Below are 6,000 nucleotides of genomic sequence, written 5' to 3'. Positions count from 1 at the left end.
TTTGCATGCACTAAAAACATCTTGCAGACCTCCCTGAATGTGCACGCCCTTTCAAAAGGATGCAATCCTTGCATCACCATCGATCCTGGCGAAATCGCACGCAGTGCTTCTCATTCTGCCCCTGGAAGACTTCACTTTCCGGCTGTCCACTATTGTTTTTGGTTTCAGTTTGTATCCTTTCCTCTTGCAATTTCATCCACTCTTCCTCTGTCATTCCGTGGTCATGGGATGCCAAAACCTCTTCAACATCATCATCACTGACGTCCACAAACCTAGCCTCAGTAGCCAAAGTCACTATTGTCCTATTTAATGTTGCTGGTTCGAAGCATTTAAAATCATTCACTGCTTGGGATAGTTTCCTCCAAAAGTCATGTCTCATGGAGACTGTTAGCCTACCAAGAGCATCTCCAAGATTGGTGACTGCCCATTTTATATTGTCTTCTTTTCAGATCTCTCGTAAAGATGTTTCAGAGTTGCCCTATCTCTCAATGGCACTTAACAAAAAAATGCATTTCAGTTTGCAAATAGTGAGCCTTAATCATGGCTGTTAGGTCTTGGCTGCAGCAACAACCTCATATTCTGCAGTAAGAACACACAACACAAATGTTATCATCATGCTTGGTCATGCCAAGTGGAGGAACAGCACAATTTTGACAATCAGAAGACATCTATTATCAAGGTCATTTTCTCTATGGTATTTTTCAACAAAAGGGCTAGTGTGTTCACTCAGGTACAGTGGTCACTTTAATGACCATGGGGGTGGGGACACCCCCCTGCCCCGTCAAAATCCAAGTATAACTTTGCAGCATACCCTTCATATCTATGGTTCTGCATCCATGGAGTCAACTATGGATTGTATAGTACTGTAGTATTTATTGAAAACACCTGCTTAAAAGTGGACCCCCGCAGTTCAATCTCATGTTGTTCAAGGGTCACTTGTACTCAGAAACAATCACTTGGATATTCCAATTGCTTGAATGTGAACAAAACACAACAGAAAAGTGTATTCTTACCAATGTCTTTAAATGCCCTCAGATTTTCTGAATGGCACACTAGTAAATGCCTAAGGGCAGCATCACAAGTGGCATTGATAACAGACATCAGGGTAAACCTGAAACAGAGCAGAACCCTGTGGGGCTCCTGAACACAAAAGCCTTTCTGTGTCCCCCATTTTCTTGATTACAGGAAATAGGCTTCATTCAGCCTCCATGACCTTCCCTGAGTCCCAAAGGGCAGGTTCAAACAGTTGCTAATCAGGGAAGGGAGAGGATGTGGAGACAAGGGAGGAGCAGTCAAGAAACAATAGTGCAGCCTTGGGGCAGGGTCCTGGTTCTCCCTCAAGGGATACACCTAACAATATCTTTGGGCTGTTTTGCAGATACTGAAACCCCCACCAGGTGGGAGAAGTTAACTGTATGCTGCCCACAAGCACGTAGACCGCAGACTGGTTGGAACCAGAAGGTTGTTGATGCTGACTCTCAATTACCTCACCACCAACCAATCAGAAGAGTGTCCACGAGCTGACCATGCCCACCCTCCTCTTTGGACCCTTACTATAAAACTCCTCACTACCCACTCTAGGTTGGGACACACAGTTTTTGAGGGCATTAGCATTCTGTGGTCCCCTTTGCCTGGCAAAGCAATAAAGTTATTCTTTTCTACTTCACCCAAAACTCTGTCTCCGAGATTTAATTCGGTGTTGGGGTACAGAGGCCGGACTCAGCTTCACACCTGTTCTTGGATGCCTGTGTCCAGAGACTGCTTTTCATATATCAAAATAAATGTCTTGTTTGGCAACTTTTTCCAATAAATTGCAGTTCCATCACAGTTTAAAAACTTGTTTAGATGAGTAGCTACCTTCTGTAATTATTTTCTTCAGTTCTTCTGTGGACTTCCTGGCAGCTTCTGTATCAGCTGAAACACTCCCTCCAGGAAGCTTTAAGCCATGAAGCTTCCCTCTCCTCAAAAACCAATCAAACCATCCTAACTACCTTTTCCACTCACAACACTTTCCCCACCTTTGTCCAGGGCTTTCTTTTTCAGTTTATTAAAAGACTGATTGATTTCTCCTTAAGTATAAGATAACAGGACACCACACTTTGGATACCTGTCAACCCACTCAAGCAATAGACTTTCCGTTTTTTCCATTAATGGATGCTGATTAAAGGAGGCCACTTTGATACTAGCAAAACCAATAGGAAGCTTGGCAACTTTCAACGTTCTTCTCTTGTGTAAATAGTATGAATGGTAAATGCAGGCAATTTCAAGCATGTACAATGTCTTGATTTTGTTTACTACTATCCAAACTCGTAATTATCTCTAGTTTTACACTAACCGGATTTCTTGGGTGTTTTTGATACCTTGGGACACACCTTGCTAAGGATACACAAAATAAATCGAGATCAAGCACAAATGCTCACAGACAGTTCAAAGCTCTGACAGTTTGATGCTGAGATGCTGAGTGTGGGTCCCCAGGAAGGAGCTTGGTGGTACCACTTTGACTGTTTGGGGTGCACACTGCCTCTATAATGGCTGTTGCAAAACAAATGCTGAATGTTATTTTCGATTTTCACATTTTTTCCCAAAGTAAAAATCCTCTTTAGATTTCCTCTGACTGGTGAACACAGGTACTAATATAGGGCTTTCATAAAAGTCAAGCGATGTAACAAGAACTTTTAAAAAGTGGGGGATACCTATATGCATATATCTGTAAAAATAAACAGTGGCCCAGAAGATATTGAAACTGAAAAATTTGACCAAAAAACCCTTGCCCTTAAAATACTTCAGTTTAACAAATGTTTATTAGGACCCATTAAGCATTGGGCTGAATTCTGATTCCACTCCCCTTGAGGAGTGAATAGAGAAGACAGATGAAGTGATAGGTCCAAGGGCAGAGGAATGTGTTCAGGATTCTGTTCGCACAAAGAAAGGGCACCCAGCTTAATGTGATATCAGGAAGGCTTCTTGGAGGGGATGACACCTCAACAGAGTATTGAAAAAGATAGGTAATTATAGGCATCATTCTTGCTGAGTGAGGGTTAGAGCTGAGGGTTTGGAGGGGTAGCAAGTTATGGACAGAGAAAAGAGCATAAAGAACTAACAGAACTTATGTAAACAAAGAACTATAAAAAATTTAGCAAACCTGGAATATGGTGTATGATATAAAGGTGACTGGAAATGAGGCTGGAAAGAAAGGCAGCGACTATATTATAAGGACCCTATGCACTTTGTTTTAGAGACTGAATGTTCTCCTTTCCAACTGGTCGTATTTGCATTTTAGATTATTCAGTCTGTCTGTGGTAGGAAAGATTTAAGTGGATCAGTAATGGAAGCAGAGAGATGAGTTAGAAGGTTAATGCAAGCCAGCAATGCAGAGGTTGTGAACTAGAGTAATGGCAGTAGGGAAGGGGAGAAGGGACAGAGTTTGTGGTTATTTAGGTGATAAATAGAAATTGATGCTTGATTGGATAAAGAAGAGTGGGTAGAAGAAAAACATTTGGGCTTGTCCACAGCTTTCTTGCTGGGGTGACTGGGAAGTTGTTGATATTTCTGGGTTAGGGAAGGATGAGTTTGAGTAAGAACACTTAATGAATGAAAACTTCTAAGTTCAGATGTATAATTAGCATTGAAGTATCCATTAGTGATTCAGATAGAAATATCCAGCATATACTTGATACATGGATCTGAAGCTCAGGAGAGACTTCAATACAGAAAAGAAAGAAAGAGAAAGCTACTTGGGAGAATATGGGTGGTAGTAAAAACCCAACAACACATAGTACATGAGATTGTTAAAAGAAAAGAACAATAGATAGGCACAATTAGGGCACATCAATGTTGCTAACGTGCATGTCGAGGAAAGAACGCCCTTGAAGGGGCAAGGAAGGAAGAGTCAGGAAGAAAGGCAGCCAACAGAAATTGGTATCATGGACACCACAGGAAGAGAGCTTTTCAAGGAGCTTGGTCCACACTGGCAAAAGCATCAGAGAAATGAGTGAGTGGAATCCATAGCCATTAATACTGGGAAGACTAGCCCCACAGCACATGTCTTTAATTGTTATGACTACTACACCAAGTTTAGTGAATCTCCATTGGTTTCTCAGGATTACTCAAGGTGGGGCAGGGCAGAGGTTGCAGCTTGGAGGCAGCTGCTAAAGAGCTAACATGACCAAAGTACAGCACAGAAGGAATGATCTCGGACTTCAGAATCACACAGACCTTGGTATGATTAGCGGTTCCACTCCTTACAAGGATGGTAAGTTAACTTCTGAGCCTTAGTTTCCAAAATTTGTAAAATTAATGAAATAATGATAACAGGGTGCCAACATGGTCAAGTTCCAATGAGAACTCTTCCAGGGTTGCATATGGCGCCTTCTAGCCATGTCATTGCATGACAGAGAAATAGATCTCTCTCTCTCTCTCTCTCCTTCTTCTCTTAAGAACCCACCCTTATGACCACCCATCCATATAAACTCACTTAACCTTAATTAGCTCCTTAAAGGCCTATCTCCAAATACAGTCAACTGGGGGTTACAGCTTCTACATAGGAATTGGGACAAGGGGATAAAATTCAGTCCATAGCATAGCCATTCAGATCCCTGATAGAAGGGAATGGTTGCCCCAGCCAACTCACGTTTGTAATCTATTCATTGATTAAGAAAGAGCACCTGAGGTCAGAAACATGTAGAGGGGAATTCTTATAGACCCTCCCCTCTTGCCTCTACCCTATTCAGTCTATTTTCTCCTCCTCTCCTGCTTTGCCCAGAAAATGCTCTGGAATTAATAAAGAAGGTAATGTTTTTAAACTGCATTATTTTCCTTAAAGAGAAAGAGCATATATCCTCCCCTCCCTTAAAACAACGAATGGATGGATTTTCTTTTTTAATGTATCACACCTTTTTTCTTTTTTTTTCTTGTTGACCTACAGAATGTTGAGCTAATAAATGATGTTGCTCTATGCCACTAAGTTTTTTTTTTTAAATCTTTATTGGAGTATAATTGCTTTACAATGGGGTGTTAGTTTCTGCTTTACAACAAAATGAATCAGTTATACATATACATATGTTCCCATATCTCTTCCCTCTAGCGTCTCCCTCCCTCCCACCCTCCCTATCGCACCCTTCCAGGCGGTCACAAAGCACCGAGCTGATCTCCCTGTGCTATACGGCTGCTTCCCACTAGTTATCTAACTTACGTTTGGTAGTGTATATATGTCCATGCCTCTCTCTCGCTTTGTCACAGCTTACACTTCCCCCTCCCCATATCCTCAAGTCCATTCTCTAGTAGGTCTGTGTCTCTATTCCTGTCTTACCCCTAGGTTCTTCATGACATGTTTTTTTTTCTTAAATTCCATATATATGGGTTAGCATACGGTATTTGTCTCTCTCTTTCTGACTTACTTCACTCTGTATGACAAACTCTAGGTCTATCCACCTCATTACAAATAGCTCAATTTCGTTTCTTTTTACGGCTGAGTAATATTCCATTGTATATATGTGCCACATTTTCTTTATCCATTCATCCGATGATGGACACTTAGGTTGTTTCCATCTCTGGGCTATTGTAAATAGAGCTGCAATGAACATTTTGGTACATGACTCTTTTTGAATTATGGTTTTCTCTGGGTATATGCCCAGTAGTGAGATTGCTGGGTCATATGGTAGTTCTATTTGTAGTTTTTTAAGGAAATTCCTCTCCACAGTGGCTGTATCAATTTACATTCCCACCAACAGTGCAAGAGGGTTCCCTTTTCTCCACACCCTCTCCAGCATTTATTGTTTCTAGATTTTTTGATGATGGCCATTCTCACTGGTATGACATGATATGTCATTGTAGTTTTGATTTGCACTTCTCTAATGATTAGTGATGTTGAGCATTCTTTCATATGTTTGTTGGGAGTCTGTATATCTTCTTTGGAGAAATGTCTATTTAGGTCTTCTGCCCATTTTTGGATTGGGTTGTTTGTTTTTTTGTTATTAAGTTGCATGAGCTGCTTATAAATTT

At 41.0% G+C, this 6,000-nt stretch overlaps 1 pseudogene; it reads left to right on the top strand.

The window, feature by feature from the left end:
- The first annotated feature begins 3,923 nt into the window (after nt 1-3,923).
- Nucleotides 3,924-6,000, top strand: part of LOC115844171 (septin-2 pseudogene) — a 102,487-nt pseudogene continuing 100,410 nt past the window's right edge.

The sequence above is a fragment of the Globicephala melas genome, chromosome 11, assembly GCF_963455315.2.
Source record: "Globicephala melas chromosome 11, mGloMel1.2, whole genome shotgun sequence".
Classification (NCBI taxonomy): domain Eukaryota; kingdom Metazoa; phylum Chordata; class Mammalia; order Artiodactyla; family Delphinidae; genus Globicephala; species Globicephala melas.
Note: the sequence above shows the minus strand (reverse complement) of the source record. Positions and strands in the feature narration are given on the sequence as shown.